At 35.1% G+C, this 24705-nt stretch overlaps 1 pseudogene; it reads right to left on the bottom strand.

The window, feature by feature from the left end:
• Positions 1 to 24705, bottom strand: part of LOC117694932 (rho GTPase-activating protein 7 pseudogene) — a 178686-nt pseudogene that overhangs the window by 2757 nt on the left and 151224 nt on the right.

Here is a 24705-nt window from a genome sequence, read left to right as displayed (position 1 = left end):
AAAGAATCTCATGGTGTTTAAAAGTTTTTAAAATCATATCTTCGAAACAATCTGCTATTTAATTACTGTAATAGATAATTTTATTCACCCATTAAACATTTAAACAGCAATGTAAAAAATACTGAGAGCAATTCATTGGAAAATTAAGATCAGAAGCAATTAGTTTGTGCCACTCGTGCAAAACATTTCTTTCCTATCTATAACTCAAGTCCCAAAGAGGAGATATTTATAGTAAGATACTCCAAAATGAGGTTTTTTTTCTACCTGACTGAATAAAGAAGATTCTTGTCAAACACTTTGTGGAAGACAGGTTTTTAGATATTTTTAGGAATCATAGATCACATACTACAAGCTCCAGAAGTGACATTTCTAAACCTTTGTACTATATAAGCAGGTTAACCAACTAAACAACCATGAATCTAAATATGTCATTGGACATGTTAATATAGCCTATAATTTCAGAATTTAGAAGGCTGAGGAAAGAAAATTACGAGTTCAAAGACAGTCTGTGCTTCATGGTGTGAGCATGTCTCCATAAGCCAAAACAAATAAAGGGGGTCATAGAGAGAGGCAAGTGAATAAAACTATTTTGCCTTTAAACAACAATTATAATCAAAATCTGAGATAATATATTCTCAGGTGAAATATTGACAATACCAAATGAACTTGATAACTGAATACATACATGTATTTGTATATTAGGTAGATGTGATTTATGTTCAATTTTATGATATAAGAAATAATTTAGAAATTCATGTTAAAATGTTAATCATTTAATTACATAATTAACATGTAAAAATTATCACTGTTTTCTATGGAGATAAAATTAATGATTATTTTGTGTGGTTGAGTTTAATTTATTAAGGATATTTCCAATATATTTGTTATATATTTTTATCGACTAGACAACCATTTAAAAGAACATTTAAATTTGAATGATTTTTAAAATGTTTATTGCATGTTCTTTGCCTATGAAAACAAGAATGTATTTGTAGAGGATAGTACTTGCTGAACTAGTAAAGAATAAATGTCATGAAAAATATAGGCAGGGCCTAGAGCAATTATTGCTTGGAGAGTAAGAACACTGGCTGCTCTTATCCAGGTTAAGTTCAGGACACTCATAGTATGAATCACAACTATCCGTAACCCAGGGGATCCTACACCCTCTTCTGACCATTCAGAACACCAGGCGCACATGTAGTGCACAGACACACATTTAAACAAAACACTCATATATTTTGAATACAAACAACAATAAGTATTTTTTTTAAAAAAATATAGGCAAGCTACCAATCAAAAATAGAAAATAGATATTAGAACAAAATTAGATAGCTTTACAGAGCTAAAGGATAAAACTAGAAAAAAATAGATATGAATAAGATAGAAAAACTGATACCTATGAGTAAGACTGGCAGTTGTGGCTTCAACAAGCAGAAGTTTGGTTAGGTTAGGACACAGTTGCATCCATACAAAATTGTTTCTCAACTTTCCTTGGAATTTTTGTTATGCAATCAAGTTTGAGACCATCATGTCAAGATACTCTAATTGGCAAACCTATATTATAGCTCAACTAATGGCTTCTTCAAGAATGTTGAGGAACTATTGTCCATAATGACACTCATAATATAAAACAATACTCTCTGTTTATCATGAAATTTACTCACTTGTGAACTTTGACACCCACTCTAAAACCAACCAACCAACCAACCAATCAAAAAATAAGGCAGTACAGATGTTACACAAAAAATAACAGTATTTTCCTCTATACACTCCCTAATATGTCTATTCATTTTTTACTTCAGTGTTCAAAAACAATTGGATACATTTAGCTATTTAAGCAGAAGCAAATTGCAATATTTAACTGATATCTCAGTATTAGATACTGATTATTTTTATAAGAGTTTCAAGTAGCCCGCTGTTATGTGTCTTACTGATAGCAAAAGTATAAGAAATAATAACGTAAAATTACTTAAAATATCTTTCTATATGTAGTACAGTAAATTGGGTAGGGGAATGAATAATTCTTTTCTAGATTAGAAGGCTTTACAGTGTCATTTTCTAGTTTTGATTGAGATAGGGTCTCATCAAGTAAAGTGGAAATTTCTGATTTCTTTGACGACTCAGGTTATAATGATGTTTTGCTGGGGCAGACAGGTAAAAGGATGTTTTGCTATAGTAAACATGTAAAAGAATGCATGATACTTAAATAGAATATAAATATGACTCTATAGAAAGTGGGAGCTCAAGAATTGGTTCACTTTGCTCTGCCCCACTTGTCTTTACTGAAGACATGCATGTATTGGTTTGCTTTACATTGCATTCCGGAGCTTCACTTGTGGTGACTTCATAGTCAGAAACTCACCAAAGAACTTCTCTTGAGATTCCTGTGGATTCTTGCTGTTTCTGCAAACTCTGATGGATTGGTGTACTTCTGAATTGAAGTGTGTAGTATCTGCCAAATGGACTGGACTGCACCTGCTGATTCATGTTTGGTGTTTGCTAGTGAACTGGACTAAGAGTAATGAAGTTTAGAATTGCCCCCAAAGAACCATTTCTAAGTAGGTAGGTACACTTACTTCCCTTGTGTCCTAATATACTTTCTTTTTTAATTACCTTGGATGGGTGTTAGGCTAGGGGAGGTTGAATCCTTATTAAAACAAGTGTGAAAAATAAATGCATACAAGCAAGTATCCTTGTTTGGCCTGGAATTCAATAGACAGACCAGAATGACCTCAAACTTATAGAGATAGACCTGTTCCGCTTCCAAGTGTGAGCATTAAAGACTTGTGTTAACACACCTAGATTACAGTGTCTTTCTTTATCTATTATATGTACCGATTTATTCTAGCCAATTCCTGAGCCAATTTATAGTCTCCCAAGTAATTTGTATTTATTTTTGAGTGGCCTGAGATCCCAATGGTTTTGTTCATAAAATTGCAGTACTGTGTCATTGCCATTTACCTGCAGATAACATACTGAATAAAATTTGAGTATCATAAATAAGACTTTTTGACTTTTTATGCACAGGTAATGTTATTTTTTTCTGCCAGTAATTCAAATTAATTATTTCAATCAACACTGTACCTTCTCTCTTTTTTTGCTACCATTTGCCTGTTTTCTTTGTTTATCTAATGTCATTAACAAAATAAAATTACATGTGTCAGTCACATATAACTCAAGACAAATATATTCCACAGTGGTAACACATATTTTAGAATTCTCAGCTGAGTGCTTAGATGTGTGGAAATCTGAAGTAAAATAGCCTAAAATAGTTGTAATTACAAAAGTTACCATCATCATAACCTCCTGTTTATTACTTATGTCATCACTATGATTAGGGCACCATAAAAATTTATGTTTTAAAGTGATATTCTCATGTACTTCAGGATTCTTTTCTTTCCTCTGTCTGTCTGTCTGTCTGTCTGTCTGTCTGTCTTTCTGTCTGTCTTTTCCTGCTTTCTTGGTTTCTTATTTTATTGTTTTCTGTTTTATTTGATACAGGGTTAATATATGTATCCTGGATGTCCAGGAACTCACTATATAAACCATCTTGGCATCAAACTAACAGGTATTCTTCCACCTGCCTTTGCCTATTGAGTGTTGGGATTAAATATGTGTGCCACCAGGCCCAGCTATGGGCCATCTTTCCTTACAGAAAGATAAAGTATTAAATGCTTGCCCATTGAGACGATTTTACCTTGCTTTGGTGTCCTTTGAGACCATATCTATCAAATGTAACTTTAGTAAGCAACTGTTGTGATGTCAGTATATAATGGATAATTATCTGTAATTAAACTTCAAGCCACTAAGTATAGGAAATTCCCCAAGAATCAGGCATAGTAATGTGTTTCTATAATCTTACTACTGGGCTATCAGAGTTCAGTTTGTCAGCCTAAACAAAATATTGAGCCCCTGTGTGAAAATATTGACAAAATAAACTCCTCCTTAAACCATATGTACACGTGAAGGAAAGCTAGTAATGTATCAGGAATGAGCATGGCCAGTTCTTTAAATCATCCTGTTCATAACTCTATACATTTTAGTGTTCCTGAACACATCTTATCACATAGCTGATTTTGCTGGATCTGAAACATACTATATGTTTTGAGCAGATAAATATAAATGATCATTTGCTATTTCATTGAACTCATATAGAAACCATGAATGTTCACACAGAGAGAGGCCACCATGTTTTATGATTTTATTGTACATATTCATATCATTAACCATGACAAATGTGTGAAATTTCTAGAAAATCTTACATTTTATTTAGAAAGCTTTGTTCTCTCCCCACATATCTTATTTATTTAAGGTAACAGTCTATTTAGATAATTTCCTCAAATGAAAGATTTACTGCTAATGTATCCTGAGTTACATGTTCAGCATTTTCTGGCATTAGATACATGTCCTTTCCATATTTAGTCAAGTTTGACTAGAAGCCACAAACACTGCTAAATTCAAAATAAAAGTCATTTTCTTAATTGTGGCATTATCTTTTAAAATTAGCAGTTAGAATGTGATTTGTTTTGTAAAGAATATTTCATCTAACTTCAGAAAACTTGCATGAATAAGAGTATTACGATGTGCTTGTATTGAGTTCCCCACATTTCTCTGTTTGTGTGTGTGTGTGTGTGTGTGTGTGTGTGTGTGTGTGTGCTTGTGTGTGTGCGTGTCTCATTTTGTTTACCATAGAAAAGCAAGGTTTATGCTCAGTCTGGGTTTTATTAATGAAATAACAATTACTTCAACTGTATAATACTAAACTGTTCAAAATTCAGTTTTGTTTTAAAACCCACGGCAATGAGCAAAACAGATAGATGGTGGCAAACAGCATCTATTTATTTCCCTAGCTTATTGTCAATGTTGTCTATTTGTTTTCAGGTTGATAGTTGTGACCAGATGTAAAGAATAGCACAATTGATCTTTGCAAGACAATTCCATGTGGAGCAGTCACTTACTGAGTGCATTTATGATAACCTATTTTTATTCTCTGAGAAATATCCATTTATTTTGTGATGTGGTCTGAGTTCTTAAATGGAAATATGACATCTGTCTCCATTCTCATTTTTCAATTCTTCAAACTAGTCTTTGTTGTTTTCCAAAGATACTGGATTGCTTTCTGTTTATTGTTCAAGCTCAGGAAATGATTTGTGACATATTCACTTGTTTCCATGCAATAAAAATGCCAATATTCTTCAAGTCAGAAAGCCACAGCAGGAATTGCCATTTTCTGAGAACATTTATAAACCATACAATCAGATAGCAATGAAAGTAGATTACCATGGTTCTATTCTGAGGTGCACTGGAAAATAGCTGAAATTAAATAAGACCTTTACAAGCTTCTGTTTTGATTTAAAGACTGAATGATGTTCTAAGGTAGTATTAGCTTAAAGTTAGATCAAAGAAGGACCTCAAATATCCTGGACATTTTCTTTCACAAATTTAAATTTGTTTCAATAAAGGCCATAGGTCCTAAAGTGGAAGACCAGGAAAACTGACAAAATGTGTTTCATGTTATCATGGGGTTCTCCATCAAGACTTTCTCTTATTAGTAGCAAACCCAGTGACAACTAATGTACCGTATCTGCAAAACAACAATGAGAGAATAATGAAATATGTATCACATAAAAGCACAAAGGGAACAATTTTGAGAAGTTAAGGAGGGCAATGGAGGAGAATTAATAAGAACAAAATATAATTACATATGTATGAAAGTGCCACAAGGAAACCCAATATGTTGTATGCTAAAAACAAAGTAATTTTATAAGAAACTGATAAGACATATTATCAGGAGAGCTTCCAAAAGAAATGGAGGCATTATGAGAAAAAAATATAAATAAACTGAATAAATATGTACATTGGGGGTAATATAAGTTTACTCCAATATATATTCTTTGAATAGTAAATTATATCTCAAAATATCACTACAGATGATAGAGCAGGAGTTTTATATTTTCCTTACTAGTCATAAATAACATACTTCTACTTCTTACATGCTCAGGATAGTTCAACTAGTACAAATTTAGTTCTCAAAATAAAAAAGAAAATTATGCCACCCAGACATAGTCATATACACCTTCAATCCCAGCATTTGTTATTCTGAGGGAAGAGCATTTCCACTTGCCAGAAAGGCTAGGCTACTAGTTGATTTCCCCAGTTGGCTTGAGCTACAGAAAGGGAAGTGAGGGGGAAACACAAAATGTACAAGGAATTTCTATGGAAACTATAAGGTGTGGTCTAAGGGACTAAAAGCAGCCACATGAAAGATCTATGATAGATACTAATGTACTTTTCAATTCAAGGACCATCAGAATACTGAGAGAAGCTACAAAGACTGAAATTCAGAGCCTACTGATAATGACTGTAGTCGGTGTTCTAAATTTAGAGAAATGAAACAAGACTTTAGTCATCAACCTTTATTAGTCTGGATTCTATAAAGAAACTGATCTGATAGAATGACTATGTATTAAAATGAAATTTATTAGATTGGTTTATAGGATGCATTACAGATAGTCCAACAATGGCATTGTTTCATATATGAAGAGACTAAATGAAAGATGGTGTGGTCTCCTGAACTTAAGAATCCCCCTCCTCATTGAGAAAAATACATTTGTCCTTCCAGATAAAGAAGTCCATCCAAAGTTAAACTTTATGATCTCAAATAGCCACAGATATCCAAACCACCCATTCTCAGAAAAAGCACAAAAATCAATTGCACCAATGCCCACTCATCTTCTACAAAATCCTGGCTTCCCCATCCCCACAATACAAGACCTTCAATTCTTCAGGAAGGTTGCTTGCCCCTTTTAGTGATAAAAGTGTTATTTATTTTTCTTGAGGTCAATTTCTGTCTCCTTTATTTTCATGTGAATTCAATGTCTGTCTAACACTGATAACCTGGTTCAGTCCACGAGGATGTATGTCTCAGCAGTCCCTCTACAAAAGAAAATCTTGGCTCAATATTTGATATGATAAGTTTATGTAAGCTAATATTAGTAATAAGTAACAAAATAATTAAAAATTGAACTTGCAGAAAAAATAATTGTATTTTAAAAATAATGTGATGTTGTTTGTTAAGTCAGCTATTTTAGTTAATTAGTAAAGAGCAAACAGTAAATCAAGATTAGTGATATGGGCTGGGGAGATTGCTCAGTGATTAAGAGAATATACTGCTTTTGTAGAGGACATGTGTTTGATTCCACCACCCAAAGGGATGGTTCATAATTGCACATAACTCCATCTCCACAGAATCCAACACTGTATTCTCATTTGCCATGGAAAGCCATAGAGATATGTCAAATCATAAAAATCATACAAACAGGATATTGGATATGGGGCTAGAGAGATGGCTCAGTAGTTAAAAATACAGGCTGCTCTTCCAGAGATCCGGTCTTCAGTTCCCAGAATTCACATGGCAGCTCATAAACATATATTGCTTTTGTTCCAAGGATCAGCCACATCCTTCTGGCCTCTGCAGGAACCAGATATGTATATAGTACAAATGCAAGCATTACTGGCAAGCAAAAAGTACCCATACACATAAAATAATAAACAGTAAAAATATTAAATATGTATATTACTTTCTTTCTGTCTGTTTTGTTGTTCTTGTTGTTGTTTTTCTGAGATAAAGGTCTCATAGTGTCACCTTGGCTGGCCTGGAACTTTGTACCAGGCTGGCCTTGAACTCCTAAGGTGTGTGCTACCATATCTAGTGCATGATTCTTTGATAAACCACTTGATGCCATTACTACTGAATGAAAGTCTTATTTGCTAATCATGCCAGAATAGAAGAAAGCAGTAAGTATAAAAGTATTTAAAGTAAAACTATATAGGAAGGATTAAAGGGCCAGAAGGGGAAAGGAACTCCATAAGAAGACCAAGAGAGTCAATTAACCTAGACCTTTTGGAGCTCTCAGAGACTTGAGCTACCGACCAAAGAGCATACACAGGCTGGAATGAGGCCTTGGCACATATGTGCAGATATTTGCAATTTTGAAGACAGAATTCCTTCTGTGAGCAGAGTGTTTTGTTAATAAAAACAAAATAAAATGGATGTGACTATATAGCAATAATAGCATTTTTGGATAGATTTTCAATGTTTATTCAAGTAAAAATAAACCCTTATATACAACCACAATAATTGTAGTACCAGCAAATTTTAAAATTTATGCGAACACATTTCATAATTTATTAGAATTTTATATTCATATTGTGAAAGAAAATTATGCTTTTATTTATTCAGTTTCATATCTATAGCTATTACACTTCGAATTTTTCCTTTTAAAATGTTTGAGTGGGGAGGAGGTGTGGTATGTGGAAGAGTCGGAGGGTGGACCAGGAGGATAATAAAGACTGGACTGTAAAAAATTATTAAATAACAAAAATTAGTTTTTCTTCATGTATTTTTTTAATTAATGAAATTATTTATTTACATCCCAGACAGGGCTTTCACTCACAATTCCTCCCTCACAGAATCCCTTCCCTCTTCTCCCTCCATTCTCCTCTGAGAGGGTGGCCCCTAGCCCTCGGAGAATCTGGCCACCCTGACACATCAAGTCTCTGCCAGATTAGGTGAATCCTCTTTCATGGAGGCCAGACAAGACTGCCAAAAGGACTGAGCTCCGTGTTTACAACATATGTGTGGGGAGGCCTAGGTCCAACTTGAGTATGTTCTTTAGTTGGTGGCTCAGTCTCTGGACCCTCCAAGGGTCCAGGTTAGTTGACTCTGTTGATCTTCCTGTGAAGGTCCTAACCCCTTCAGGGCCCTCAATCTTTCCCCTACATCTTCTATAAGTTTCCTTACTTCAGTCTAATGTTTGGCTGTGGGTATCTGCATCTGTCTCAAGTCAGTTGCTGGGTACTGCCTCTCAGAAGACAGTTATACTAGAATCCTGTCTGTAAGGATAACAGAGTATTATTAATAATGTCAGGGATTAGTGTTTGCCCATTGGAGGGGTAACAAGTTGGATCAGTCATTGGTTAACCTTTCTTTCATTCTCTTCTCCAGCTCTGTATTTTCTTTAGACAGGAATAATTTTGGATCAAAAGGTTTTTGGGTGGGTTGGTGTCCTTATCCCTGCACTGAGGGTCCTGCCTGGGTACAGGAGGTGGTCTCTTCAGGTTCCATGTCCCCACTGTTAGGCATCTTGGCTAAGGTCAGCCACACTGACTCCTGGGAGCCTCCCCTATCCCAGGTTCTGTGACTTCCTAGAGATCTCCCTTCTGCTATGACAACTGCAGAATTTTATTTATTCCCCTGGCCTTCTGGGCCTCTCTCCTGTCACTCTCCACACAAAATCCTTCCTCCCCATTCTCCTTCCTCTCCTCTCTCCCACCTAGTTCCCTCCCTCCCTCAGCCTCCTATGACTATTTTCCCCCTTCCAGGTGTTATTCAACCATCCTTGCTTTGGCTTACCTTCTTGGTAACTTCTTTGGGTCTGAGGGGTATATCATGGGTATTTTTTTACTTTATGGTTAATATCTCCTTATCAATGAGTACATACCATGTTTGTCTTTTGGGGTCTGGAATATCTCACTCAGCACTATGTTTTCCAGTTCCATCCATTTGCCTGTGAAATTCATGATGTTTTTTGTTTTTAATAGCTGAATAAATAGTATTTTACTGTGTAAATGAACCACACTTTCTGTGTCCACTATTCAGTTGAGAGAGATCAGGATTGTTTGCAGTTTCTGGATATTATGAATAAAGCTGCTTATGAACAAAATGGAGCATGTATCCTTGTTCTTGTGTTATGTTGGAGCATCTTTTGGGTGTATGGTCAAGAGTGTTATAGCTGTCTTCAGGTAGAACTATTTTCAATGTTCTGAGAAATCACCAGACTGATTTCCAGAGTGGTTGTACAAGTTTGCAATTCCATCACAATGGTGGACTGTAGGCTTCGATTTTTCAAAACTTTAATAAGGCTTCTTAAATGCTTCAACCTCCCTTCTAGCCTACAGTCCACCAGAGGAAGAGAAAAGAAAAGGTTATTAAGATACATAAAGGGGGAACCCTTAGTCCTGTGGAGGCTCCCAGGATATGGGAATGCTAGGGCACTGAAGCAGGAATGGGTGGGCAGGTGGGGGAGAACACTCATAGAGGCAGGGGGAGGGAAAAGGAGGTTTGTGGAGGGAAAACTGGGAAGGGAGATAACATTTGAAATGGAGAAAGGGGATAACATCTGAAAGGTAGATATAAAAAACCCAATAATTAAAAAAAAGAAAAAGAAAAACAATCAGATAATGGAACTGGCTATTGCAGTCAAACATTTAAGACTCTTTAGCAGCAATTTAACATTACCCATATTACGGGATACATTATAATTGTCAAGCACAAGAGATTGTGGCATGGGCCCATGGAACTTTAAAATAATATCTTCATAAAATAAAATATGGGGAGATAATCACTGTATACCAAATAAATTTAAAAATGATTTAAATTTATTTAAATCATATTCTTTTTATTTTTAATTTTAACGTTTTTTTTTTTTTTAAATTTGGATGCCAAGGAACTTTCTGCTGAGTGTCTATGGTGCTCTGCAACTAGGCATAGTTATCCATAGGTGAAAGGGAAGAATCCACTTATTGGCATAAGGTATGATCCCAATCAGGTATTAAATATGGGGAAGAGGGCATGTTAATATCTTTTCTTCAGGATGCTGATGGAGCATGGTGGCCGCCAGAGTGATGAGTGAGACATGCTGATGCCAGGACAAAGAATGATGCTGACCTGTGACCTTGCTGAGTGCCCTGACAATTGTGACTGGGAAGCTTTATTGGATATAAGTTGCCGATACACCATTGCTTACATATACTCCTGATGGGAAAAGCTGCCTTGCCTCAAGTTCTTAGAATGTGTGGACAGTGAATCAAAAAGAGAAGTTATAATGCCCCTTGTATTGTTATTAAATGTGACCAATTATTCAGACGCAATCACGAACTGGGTCTAGAAGTCAATCCAATACTGGAAATAACAGTCTTCATTTGGAAGTCTGGTTCTGGACACTTTCAGAGACATATATGAAAATTAGCTGCAGTTCTCTATGATGTTACATTAGCAAGAGATAAAGTTAGGTCAGGATCTGGATTTCAAACAGGTGTTAGCGCATGTGTTAAAGGCTCTTTTAATTGTCAAATTAAAAATACTTTTGTTTCTTCTACATAATTTAATGTAAGTTGCATTGATTGTACACCTTCTAATTATGTTTGTGTTTTGGAACCTGACATGTCAGTTATGGAGGTCTATCAAGTAGCTTTTGTTTTAGTGCCCTGAGTATTAAAGAACCTTGGTATTCTAAAAATATCTTGCAAGTACTGGAGGAAATGAGTCAGGCTTTAAGCAGAAGCAAGAGGGTAGTGGTCTTGATTATAGCTGGTATAACAGCTTTAATTACATTAATTGCTAGCACCACCACTTGTGCAATTGCTGTGACACAAGAAGTTAAGACAGCTACTTTTATTAATCATTTAGCAAAAAATATTACTAATGTGTTGAATATACCAGAGAATTAGATAGGCATTTAGAAGAAAGAATTGATGCTCTTTATCCCATTCAAATTACTGGAAGAAGGTTCAGAATTTAAGGGTAAGGAGCCATCATGAGTGTCATGCAAAACCCATTGGATTCATGTTAGTTCTACAATTTACAGTGGTAGTCATAATTAGGAAGAAGTTTAATGACAAGTGCAATATATTTGGCATAATTTTAACACCTCTCAGAATGTTTTAACAATACATAGGGGGCTTATGAATTTCAAGAATGCTGCTCTCCTGAGAGCTGATGTGGTAGATACTGCAGATAAAATTTCCCATGGCCAGAGGTGAGTATTTCTTTTTTGGTCAAGCTTCAAGAATGGTACCTATATCTAGATTATGCTAGCCCTTTTTGTCCTGGGAATACTTTTATTCCTGCCCATTGTGTTAAAGCTTTTCTTCAACAACATCAACATGTTGGTAGCCACGTACATGGCTTGAAACTAAAAATGGACCGCCAGACAGAGTTATTAATTCAACAGGCTGGCAAGCCAAGGATGGGTAAGATTCTGCACAGAGCCTTACCAACCTAAGACAGAAGTACATTGTTTTTGATAATGCATATTCCATGATGAGTAAGGAAAGCATTCTTGTCAGAATGACCTAAGATAGGCTCAGTCTTGTTAATGAAATAAAAAAGAGGGAGAGGTGGAGAGCCTTTGGGGCTGATTGGCAAGAATCTGACATGTGCCAAGGACAAGGAAATTGGTTGCTTAGAAGGAATATGGCATTGGCCAAGGACAAAGAAGTGAGCTTCAGGCAGGAATCTGACATTAGGGTAGAACAAAGAAGTAATTTCAGGTAGAAATCTAAACCTTAGGCTAGAGCAAAGAAGTAATCTCAGGCAGGAACCCAAATATTGGGCTAGAACAAAAACGTAATTTCAGGTAGAAATCTAAATCTTATGATAGAACAATGAAGTAGGCTTCAGACATGAAAATTACCTTGAACTAGGACAGGGAAGTAGGCTCAGATACTTTGGTCATTCTGATAAGTCCTTAGAAACAGTGATCATGGAAGTGTTCCCATAATTGGGTTTAATGCTTTGATTTTTCTTTGACTATTTGAGTTTATTGTATTGCTTCTTCCTTGACTATTTGCATCTATTGTATTGCTAGACCCTCAACCTAGAACTGGTTTTGATGCATGCATGTAATCAAAATTATATAAAAGCAAAAAGGAGGCGGGGGCATGGGATGGGGGTTCTAGGGAAGGGAAGTGGGGAAAAGGGATGACATGTGTATTGTAAATAAATAAAACATTCAATAAAAATGTAAATAAATAAAATATTCAATAAAACATAAATAAATACAGCAACCAATAAAAAAATGAAGAAATAAAAGATACAGGGGAAGGGCATCTGTTTATAGATAGTTTTCTTTGGGGGGGGTGGTGATTCCAATCTTCATTGTCAGGATATCAGCAGTTCAGTGTATTAGCAAACCACCAAACGGGAATCACCAGTTGTAGTCCGGTCCACTCACTAGAAGCCATGTACATGAATCAGCAGAGGCAACTCAATCCAGAATAAACTGTGAGGCTCCTCCTGATTGGCAAGAGTACATGAAAGGGACAAGAAGCCACATGAATATCAACAAAAGTTCTTTGATAAGGCACTCTCTACAAGTCATGACAAGGGAAGGTAAACAATGCTGTTGAAGGACAACCACAGCCAAAGCAGTCAGCAGGGACTAAATAAGTGGTGTAAGAAAAACTAATTCAGGTGCCTTGGCTCACTGTCTGTGGCTATATTTATGTTTTGTCTAAACATCATGTGTACTTTAATGTGTCTGCTTCAGTTAAACATCCTCTTACCTGTGTCTGCTTCAGCAAAACATTCTTTCACCTGTCTGCCCTAGCAAAAACATCATTATGACCTGAGTTTCTAAACAAACCAGGAATTTCCAGTTCAGAGGAATGTTCCCCTTTCTCCCCATCCTTGCCAACATGTGCTGTCCCTTTAGTTTTTGATCTTAGTCATTTTGATTACTGTAATGTGCAATCTGAGGTCGTTGTGATTTCTATTTCCCTGATGACTAAGGGTGTTGAACATTTCTTTAAGTACTTCTTAGTCATTTGAGATTCCTCTGTTGAGAATTATGTTTAGCTCTGTACCACATTTTTAACTGAGTTATCTGGAGAATTGTTCCTTGACTATTTGCATCTATTGTATTGCTAGACCCTCAACCTAGAACTGACCTTAATACATGCATGCAATAAAAATGGTATAAAAGCATAAAGGAAAAGACAGTATAGGATAGAGGGTTCTAGGGAGGGGAAATGGGGAAAGGGGATGACATCTGTATTGTAAATAAATAAAATATCCAATATATATTACATACTAACTATATTTTAAACAGCCTAAATACAGCCAAAACAAAAATGAGCTAGAAATCACAGAAATGGATGGTGATGGAAAAATGGAAAGCTTTTAAGATGGTTTTGACTCTCTTTACTTTTTTTTCTTTTTCCTTTTATTAAATTCAACTTTATAATGTAGTAAGTAAGTAAATTATTTAAACATGGAATATTGTTTATGCCTTACCTTGTAGTTCATGAGAACTGAATAGTTAATTACATGAAACAGTATTTGGTTAAATTTTAGAAAACTATGCTACAGATCTGACAATTTGGGGAACATAAATATGAAGTATTACAGAAAATAACATTATCACACAGTGAAAAAAAGAAAGAGCAATTCTCAACATCATATGGGAAAAAAAACAGAATTGACACAACAGTCCTGAACAATAAGGTACCTCTAGAGGAATCATTGTCCCTGACTTCAAGCTATCCTCCAGAGCAATATTGATAAAAACTGCATGGTATTGGTATAGAAACCCACAGGTTGATCAATAGAATAGAATCAAAGACCCCAAAATAAACTCACACATCTATGGAAACTTGATATTCAACAAAGAAGCCAAAAAATAAAAAAATAGAGCATCTTCAAAAAATGGTGCTGGCTTAACTGGATGTCTTTATGAAGAATAATGCAAATAGATCCATATCTATCACCCTGCATAAAATTCAAGTCCACGTGGAGCCAGGAGTTCAATATAATACTGAATACACTAAATCTAATAGAAGGGAAAGTGGGAAATAGCCTTAAATTCATTGGTACTGGAGACAATTTCCTGAAGAGAACACCAATAGCTCAGGTCCTAATATCAACAGTTGATAAATGGGGCCTCATGAAACTGAAAATCTTCTTAATATCCAGAATATATAAAGAACTCAAAAAGCTAAACTGCTACACATCATTTTTATTTATTTCAGACAATAAATTGCTATTTTACTAAACAGAAACAGTAGACTCAATATAATTTTTATGTATCTGTTCTAGTCGCTTTTCTTTTTGCTGCCCTAAATACTTGATAAAGGGGTAATAAATTCTACAGTTAAACATCTAAATCTTTAACAAGGATGGCGTCATTTTGACTTACACATTTAGAATATAGTCCTTAATAGTCAGGAAGGCATTGAGATTGGAGCATAAGGCAGCTAGTCACACTGCATCCAAAAACAGACATCAGAGAGCAGTGAATGCTGAGGGTTCAGTTGCTTTCTCCTTTAGTCCACAGAAAGGCACCAAATATGTTTGTGATGAGTCTTCCTATGTCAGTTAGCCAAATCTGGAAACACCTTTCCAGATATATCCACAGCTTTATCTCCTAAGTGATTCTAGATCCTGTGAAGTTAATAATTATATTATTAATTATATTATATTATAATTAATCATAATATCCCTGTCACTGGAACAGGGCAGGCTTAGTTTAGAAACCAACACAAGTGTGAGAACCACGTTCTCATCCACTAAATTCATTAGAATCCCAGTCTTGGCATTTCCATGCAATTAGAGGTACTATTTTCTATGCTCTTCTCTTCTTCCAGAGGGCATTATTTTTCTCAAGCCATATTAGTGGTAGCATTTAGAAATATCTGCAAATATAGCAAGAGAGCATGACTTTGTCTGTGCTTCATTCTTCTGGCCTAAACTATTCTGAATGTAATTTTATAAACTAATCTGACTTATTTCACTGGAACTATCAGATATATTGCTGTGGCCAGTTTTTACCTCAGTATGAGGCTGTACATAGGTTTTCAGCACTGGATACAGTTACCGAGGATCTTTGATTTCAGCCACCTAAAGGAAGCAGATCTCTGTGAATGGCTTATGATTTCCCATCTTCTTATTCATAGCTAATTTAGAGGCCACTTTCATTGCTCTTCATCAATTTTACTCCCTATTTTGCCTGCCATTTTAAAATGAAGAGCTCATATCCTGTTAAGTCAGAAAATTTTATATTAATCTTAGAATTTTCATGTATATATATATATAATTTAAATACTTGAAGGCTGTAGTTTTCCCAAAGAGAATTGTATGGTCATGAAAATAAACAGTTGTCAAAAATCCTGTCTAGGCAGAACAATTTTGTAAAGGGGTGGAATTTGGTGGTTTAAACAGGAAAGGCCCCATAGGCTCATAGAAATGAATGCTTGTTGGCCAGAGAATGGCACTATTTGGTAGCATTAGAAAGTATGGCCTTGTTGGAAGAAATGTGTCACTTGGGGATGTGGTTTAGAGGTTTCAAAAGGCCATGACAAGTCCACAGTCTCTGTCAATCAAGATATCAGGATGTAACTCTTAGTTATTTCTCTAGGACCATTGCTACCTGTATGCAGCCATGCTTCCTGACATAATGATAATGAACTAAACTTCTAAAACTGTAAGCAACTACTCAATTATGTTTACTTTTATAAATGTCATGGTGTATCTTCACAGCAATAGAACACTAAGACAGTCTTCTAATGACACTTTATCCAGCACGCCTGTACCTCCTAAAGGTTCCATAACTTCCTCACACTGCACCACCAACTAGGGACCAAATGTTCCAATATATAAGCTAATTGATTATATTATTCATTGAGAGATTATAGTGCTTTTTCTATAGGTTATTTTGTGTATTGATACTAATTGCAAAATGAGAGCATCGATAAGTAAGGAACACAAAATAAATGAAAAGAATAAAAGGTAAGGAGAAACAAAAATAAGTAAAAAAAATTAATTTTTCAACATATTCTTTGCTAATGTACTATATAAAGTAAAATCCAATAGTTTATAAGCAAAACATCTAACAATGGGAGAAATGGCACAGTATGATTTTTTATAAATGTTATCTCTGTTTTTAAAATATAAATTTATTTTGATGCTCTATATACTGGGATGTTCTAATCAGCCAAAATACGTATTTTCAATATCTGGACATTTTTCCACTTTATTATTGTATTATGGTCATCTGAAAAATTTGAAGTTTTAGCCCACTTTGTAGTCATTAAACAGTATAAGACAGTTAAATACTATAGTCCAAGTGTAGCTTATTTTATGTATCTAACCCTATAGAATGTGATCAATTCTAAAGTTTAAAAATTAAGATTAACTATTGGCTTCTTATACAATTTCAATTAGTTTTTTAGCTATTGACTGTACCTTCCAAATTGTTATTTTTTTCTCACAAGTGTTCTATTGGGAACACTTAAACTGTGGGTTCCAAACAGAGTAACATCTGACAAAGGTCACAACTAATTTATATTTCAAAAGAGAATTTGAACGGGGTCTTACTATATCTCCCAGGCTGACTTTGAACTTGAGATTATCCTGCCTCTGCCTTATAAGTGCTAGGACTTTGGGCTTAGACTAATAGAGCAGGCTAAAGGTACTCTTGAACTTTTTTCACCTCACTAATTGTATCTGTGTTCTTTTAGAATAAATTAACCAGTGACTCAAGGACAAGGAATCTGATTCCAGCAAGGAATCAGAAACTTGCTAATGCCTAAGATTATTATCCTTAGGTGGAATTTAAAGATAACCACTGAAAATGTAAAGACTCTCTGGCTTCATTTATTTACCACAGGAGGGAAGTCACTGCAAAAACCTATAGAGTGCATGTCTCTACTCCTCAGCATCAACTCAATGTGAGTCCTGTCAAAGTAGCATAAAATAGCCTTTTTAGAGATTCACACAACAGTTGTGAGAGAAAAAAATGTATTATGAAACTGATTTATTAAAAACGTCCAAGAATATGTTAAATTTTCCCTCTCATGAATGTGACAATTCATAAACATTAGACTTAATAGAGATAAATCATAGATCTGTTTCAGAACACACTTCATAGTATAAGGAAATGGCAATGTGATGGGTAGATTCTGTTATCTAAAATCTCCTAAAATGCGACTAGGCAAAATAGAGTAGTAGGAGAAATAGCATAAGCATATGGAGCACTTTAGTGAAAATTTATTTAGAAATCTGTATTTCAAATGAACTGATTAAAAAGAGGACACAAAGTTGGGAAGAAGAACATCAGGGGAAGATGGAGGGAGGTATATCTGAATGAATATAAACAAAATACAATGTATGAATATAAGAAAATCTAAGAATAGATAAAAATATTATTTTAAAAATTGTTATTCACAACAGTATATCTATCCACTCATTCCTTAGTGGAGATACAGTTGATACAGCAGGAAACAAAGAAAGGCCAAAGGGAAAGAGGAAAAGGTAATATCTTCTTTTATGCATAATGCTTTATTTCTTATTATTTACAAATGAGAAAATCTATCAGAAATAAACTGCACATGGTATCTGCCTTATAGGTCTGAGAATTTTGTCTAAATTAATATAAAGAGAACACTCAATATCTTGTTGTTTTTCCTCAAGACTATATTTTCCTAATCTAATGTACAAAGATTAATAAATTTGTTTCTCCTCCAACAAGTTAAATCTCTTCTTTATTTGGTCCCATATGTATGTTATCTTTAGTACTTATAGATTCATGTAGTATGTGCTTTATAGTAAGCATGGGATCAAACTCTTAATGTACTCAAACAAATATGCCCTTTAATATTATTTTTGTCACTCTCCAATTCATAGACCACAAAAAAGAAACACACTGAAAAGACAAAATAAGATATAATAAATGGCTGTATGTTGGCAGTGTTTTTATTATCTTGGCCCACATTAGACATTTGACATTTAATCTTAACTCTACTATTTATTAGACCAAAGAATCAATATATTTGCTGTGTTAAATGATGTTTAACAAATCCTTGAGGGAATCACATTTTACAAAACTGCTTCTTGAAATGATGTACCACTATGCTGAACACAATTATGTAAGCTTTGGGTTTTGTGTAGTCACAAATGATATGTCTCATATTTAAGTTTTCAACATTTTTTGAATCAGTTTTTTAATCATGTGGATTCAATGAAAGTGTTTAATAAGGCTTGTTGTATTCTTTAACATGTTTTAAGTGAAATATGACATTTGTTGCTATGTTTTCTACAGTGAATTTTCTTGAATTTCTCTTCTGTTTACACAGGTTTCTTGGTTTGTTTGGCTTTTTTTAAATCTCAACTTGGAGGATGGAACGTTGGCTTGTTTTCAAACCTGACAATTTGAGTTTGTTCTTAAGAATTTATATTTGGCAAGAATTGTGAGTCCCAAATTTGTCCTCTGACCTACACCCACTGATGGTGGTATATTCGTGTGTATGTGTGTGTGTGTATAATACTTTACTTTCGCAGATCTCTAGAAACTCAAGAAATGGAATTCTGAGATTATGTAGTTGTTCAGGCAAGTTATTAAATCTTTGTCATTTTTTTTTCTGTCTTTTCATTATACTGGTCAAGTTATTGTGCAATGCATACAGATAAAGAAATGAGCAGGATAGTCAGGAAGTAGAAAAAAGTGGAGCTTTTCACTCATTTGGTCAAAACCTGCCCCCTTTCTTAAGTTTCCAAGCTTTTGTAAAAAGGCAATTGAGCCTCTTTGTCCATATAAGGAAATGTGAAGAGATCATAGAATTCTTGGAATTCTCTTAAAATTTAATTTCCTTTTTTTCTTGATTTCTACATTTCTGTTGCCCTTTATCGCCTTCATTCTTCTGATTTGATTTGACAGTAGCTACTTTCATGGCTTCTATGCTTTGGCTTTGATTGTGTTTCAGACCTTTTGATTTATTTCTTTCATTATGACTAGTTGGCAATAGTAATGACATCAGTTTGTCATTGCCATCCTTTACCAATGCTTTGGATATACTTTCTAAGAATGGTGACTGCCATAGTTGTTTGCTTTCTGTTGCTGTGATAAAAAACAGTCTCAAAAACTATCTAGGGCTAGAACATGTTTGTTTAGCTCACAAATTACAGTCCATCATTTGGAAGTCAGGGCATGAACTCAAACAGGAATAAATGCAGGAAGGGACCATGCGGAAAAAAACAGTTCTCATTGGCTTGCTTCCTTTGCATTATTCAGCTAACTTTTTTTTATATACAGTCAGGGCCTAGCTGTCTGAATGTACTACTTGCAATGGGTTGGAGCCTCCTACATCAATTAGCAATCAAGAAAATGCCCTCACATGTAGGAAAAAAACTGGCTGGGGAACTGCAGGGTTCCTCACGCCACACTCTGGGTTCCTCCAGCTGGAAGTTAGGCCTGGCTGCTCATTAAAGGCTTTTCCACAGTCCTCAAGAGGAAGTCCTTGAATTTCCAAAACCGGTTTATTGGCATGGTGGATGGTGGATGGATCTGGATGTGTGTGCTCTCCCCCTAAAACCCAGGGGGCACCTGAGTTAAATAGGTAGGGGAAGTGGGGGGAGGAGCTGGGGAGGAATGCTTAATTGGCTCCACCCTCTGGCCTTCAGGTATCTCATTAGTATGTAAATCTCTCTAGGGTCTGGGGCCTGTTCATCATGCCCTCCACCTCTGCACATGACTGAAGGGCACAGGTTGAATGGAGATTAGACCTTGTGACAGGAGCCTGGGTTCTGGGTGCATGGCTGAACCCACAACCCAAGAACCAGGATACCCTTCCATGGCCCAACACTCACAGACATGTCCAGAGACATGTTTGATTGACACACTTACTCAGTTAAGACTCCCTTTTACAAAGATATGTCAAGTTGATATCTGAAGCCAACTATGATAGTGAACTAGCCTGTTAGTGTTTTAGTTTGGCTTTAGACTTTCTGAGAAGTTGAGAAATTGATTGTTTAATTGCAAAGTAAAACTGTAACCAGACAGACAAAGAGTGAGTAAAGTACATAATAGAAAAATAATTGATATTTTGGGTTTTGTTGTATTCAGTAATTTTAAGTTCCAATTCAGTGGCTTTGTTTCAAGTGATTTGGCATCTTGCAAATATTAGGCTTTAATGATCATACCTTCTTGAAATTCCATCCATTACTAACTCTTAAAGCCATTAGATTCTCCTGATTTTATTAATTGCCTTTCCATCTGTAGATTTTTGTTTGGTTTTCTCTTTGTGTTTAGAAAAATAATAATATAAAGCTATTCTGGGACTCTGGTTTTCCTTTCTCAGTATCTCCATGGGATATTGTAATTCTTTTCAGGCTGGCTCAGTACTTGTCAGTGTCGTGTGTGTGTGTGTGTGTGCGTGTGTGTGTGTGTGTGTGTACTTCTCTGAGTTTCTCACCACTTACAGACAGCATCTGTAGAAACTCTAGCATTAAGAAGAGTTCTGGGACATATTGGATCCTAAAGCTCATGGTCCCTAAAGCAATCCGTGTAGAAAGGGCATTGAATTAAGTGGTTGGAAACTCCCATTTGTTTGAAGTGTTCTCCAGAGATTAAGTTAAAAATTACAGCTTGGAAATGGGATTTGGCAGGTAGCTTTTGAGCAACAAGGCCAGTTATCAGCTATGCATAAGCGAAAACTTCTACAAAACTTTTATAAATTATTCCTCCTAGTACTAGTACATAATGTAGTTATCATAAGAACAGAATCTATACTCCAAAAATAGTATTAGCTAGTTAGATCAGCCTGCCTTCACAAGTTACATTTTTATGTTGGAAAAAATACCTCTGTAAAATATTTAGTTTAATTTTTAATTATGTTTATGAGTTTGTGTTTCTGTGTGGGTAAGTGCCCATAAGTAAATTACCAAAAGAGACACTGACACAGAAGAGGGCATTGGATCTTATAGAGCTGAAGTTACCAGTGATTGTGAAAAACCTGGCATAGCACTGGGAAATAGCCTCTGCAACAACAGTGTGGACCTTTGTAATTTAATTTAATTTTGTTTTGTTTTACTTATTCACTTCACATTCCTCTCACTGACTGTCTCCTAGTCATCCAATCCCACAATCCTTCTCCCATCCCTCCCTTCTCCTCTGAGCTGGTAGCAGTCTCTCTAGTATCCTCCTACCCTGACACTTTAAGTTTCTGTGAGACTAGGTGCTTCTTCTCCCATTAAGGCCAGACAAGGCAGCCCAGCAAGAAAAATCCCATGGACAGGCAACAGCTTTTGGGATAGCCCCGACTCTAGTTGTTCAGGACCCACATGAAGACCAAGCCACACATCTGCTACATAGGGAGGCCTAGATCCACCCTGTGTATGTTCTTTGTTTGGTGGTTCAGTTTTTGGGATCCCCAAGAGTCCAGGTTAGCTGACTGTTGGTCTTCCTGTGCAGTTCTTAAACACACAGATCTATGGACACTTGATTTTAAACGAAGCCAAAACCATACTGTATACACTTTTAAACATAGAGTGATATCACTATTCCTTTAAGTACCCAATTGCTTATGTATTCATTCCTTGTACAAAGTATTTGAGTACTGTGTGTTGAAATGAACCGTAAGATAACAACATGAAAATATAGGTTCAGTGGTTCAATATAATTGAATCATTTGAATTATACAGAAATATAGGTGATTGAGGACATGAAATCAATTGATCTTTTTATAATGCCACAGAAAATAGTTTTTTATTTTCAACCTCATAGTGCATTTTAAATGCATACGTATGAGAGTGATTCTAGGTTATAATCATAAATATTACATAACTGAGTATTCTGTCAAACTTTTGATATGTATTTCCACCAATCTGAAACCCAAGTGCCTTTATATGAAATCAGTAGTTTTTCATCCATATAAGAACTAAAAGATAATAATTTGGGGGTCAATGTGTTTTATTTCCTAAGATCCACAAATACTTTTGTTTCATTAGTAATGCTTTGATAGGATCATAACCACTGGCCATACACTATGTTTTTACAGATTTTCTAAAAGCAATGTTTATCATAAAATTGTATAACGTTTACATGACCAATAACAAATAGACAATCCGAAAAGAAAAAGGCAATAGTTTGTCAGAGTTGTTTATAAATCATAGGAACCTACCTTGCTTTTTTTTTTTTTTGTCTCTTTTTAGCTAGCAAGATTCATTTTAGTGCTACATCCTGAGCTGACAAGCTCTAAAGATTACATGCTCCACAGCAAACCAAAGAAGTAACATCCATTGATACTTTAACATAGGAATTGTTTTATTGTTAACTTTTGAAAGGAGATAGCTAGAATGCATAGGATTAAGAGTTTCTAATTATAGTTATTAATTTTATAGTAGCTGCTTATATATTAATATTGGTATGTACTTTTTCCTTTGGGATATTAAGTATAGATACTGTTGAGTAATATTTTGAGTTTTTTAAGAATTTGATTTCTTTTCTTTTTTTGGGGGGGGGGGGATAGTTGATCCTATTACAAGAGAAGGAAATGAAGAAGACAATCTTGGAACCTGTTGTAGCACCAGAAGTACTGTAAGAAAGTGTTTACACATAATCATTCCTATGAAAAGGCTATAGGACTTTTTTTTAATGAACTCAATTAATTGAAGCTGAACATTTTTGAGAAATCTCCTGTTTCTTCAATTGCAAGCCACTTTGCTATGCATGCTATTTCTTGCCATGATGAACTATATCCACAAAACATGAGCCAAAGCAAACTTCCCCTATTTCATCATGTTGTTGTTTTTTTTTTCAGACATGTGATCACATTGAGCAGAAAAGTAACTAATATTAATGTAAAGAGGAAGCAGAAAATGGCTACTCAATGTAGAGGCAGGGACTCTGAATTAAATTATTTCAGAATATCCTTGGTTCTGTTCTCAGGAAAGACAAAATACAGCTGTGATTTTTTATTTTTCTCTAAATAAGTGCTGTAGAGTACTGAAAATTCAGTGGAAACACTTCTTGCTAGTTGAAGCTTTATAATTTGATTCTAGATTTTCAAAGAGAAAACAAACTATTCCTATTCTCCAATTTTAACCCATTACATAAATTGTTTTAGGGATATCTTTTTAGCATGTATAATATTACAGTAGCTACAACTAGGACTATGTTGAATCATCTTAGGGTAAACTTACTTTCTCCTGGTCAAAACAGCTCTATCTCTTAAATCCATTTAGTTCAGAACTTCTGTTAGTTTCAGTGTGTCTCTGCTTTGTTTGTGTTTTCATGATCTGCCCATTGATGAGAGTGAGGTGTTAGGTCTCCCACTACTATTGTATGAGGTTCATTGTGTGCTTTGAGCTTTAATAAAGTTTCTTTTATGAATATGGGTGCCCTTGCATTTGCAGCATAGATATTCTGAATTGAGAGTTTATCTTGTCAGATTTTTTTTTTTTTTTTTTTGGTGAGTATAAAGTGTCCTTCCTTATGCCTTTTGATAACTTTTGGTTGAAAATCAATTTTATTCAGTATTAGAATGGCTATTCCAGCTTGTTTCTTGGAACCATTTGCTTGGAAAATTGTTTTCCAGCTTTTATTCTGAGGTAGTGTCTGCCTTTGACACTGAGGTACATTTCCTGTATGCAGCAAAATGCTGATTCCTATTTGCATATCCAGTGTGTTAGTCTATAATTTTTATTGGGGAATTGAATCCATTGATTTTAAGAGATATTGAGGAATACTGATTGTTGTTTCCTGTTATTTTTATGTTATTTTTATGTTTGTGTAGCTATATTCTGTTGGGTTTGTGGAACGATTATTTTCTTGCTTTTTCTAGGGTGTAGTTTCCTTTCTTATGTTGGAGTTTTCCATCTATTATCCTTTGTAGGCTGGATTTGTGGAAAGATATTCTGTAAATTTGCTTTTGTCATGAAATATCTTGGCTTCTTCATGTATGGTAATTGAGAGGTTTGCTGGGTATAGTACCCTAGGCTGGCATTTGTATTCTCTTAGGTTCTGTATGACATCTGCCCAGGATCTTCTAGCTTTCATAATCTCTGGTGAGAAGTCTGGTGTAATTCTGGTAGGTCTGCCTATCATAGGTTATTTGATGATTTTCCCTTACTGCTTTTAATATTTTTTCTTT

Source organism: Arvicanthis niloticus, chromosome X, assembly GCF_011762505.2.
Source record: "Arvicanthis niloticus isolate mArvNil1 chromosome X, mArvNil1.pat.X, whole genome shotgun sequence".
Classification (NCBI taxonomy): domain Eukaryota; kingdom Metazoa; phylum Chordata; class Mammalia; order Rodentia; family Muridae; genus Arvicanthis; species Arvicanthis niloticus.
This window is presented reverse-complemented; position numbering and strand designations above follow the sequence as displayed.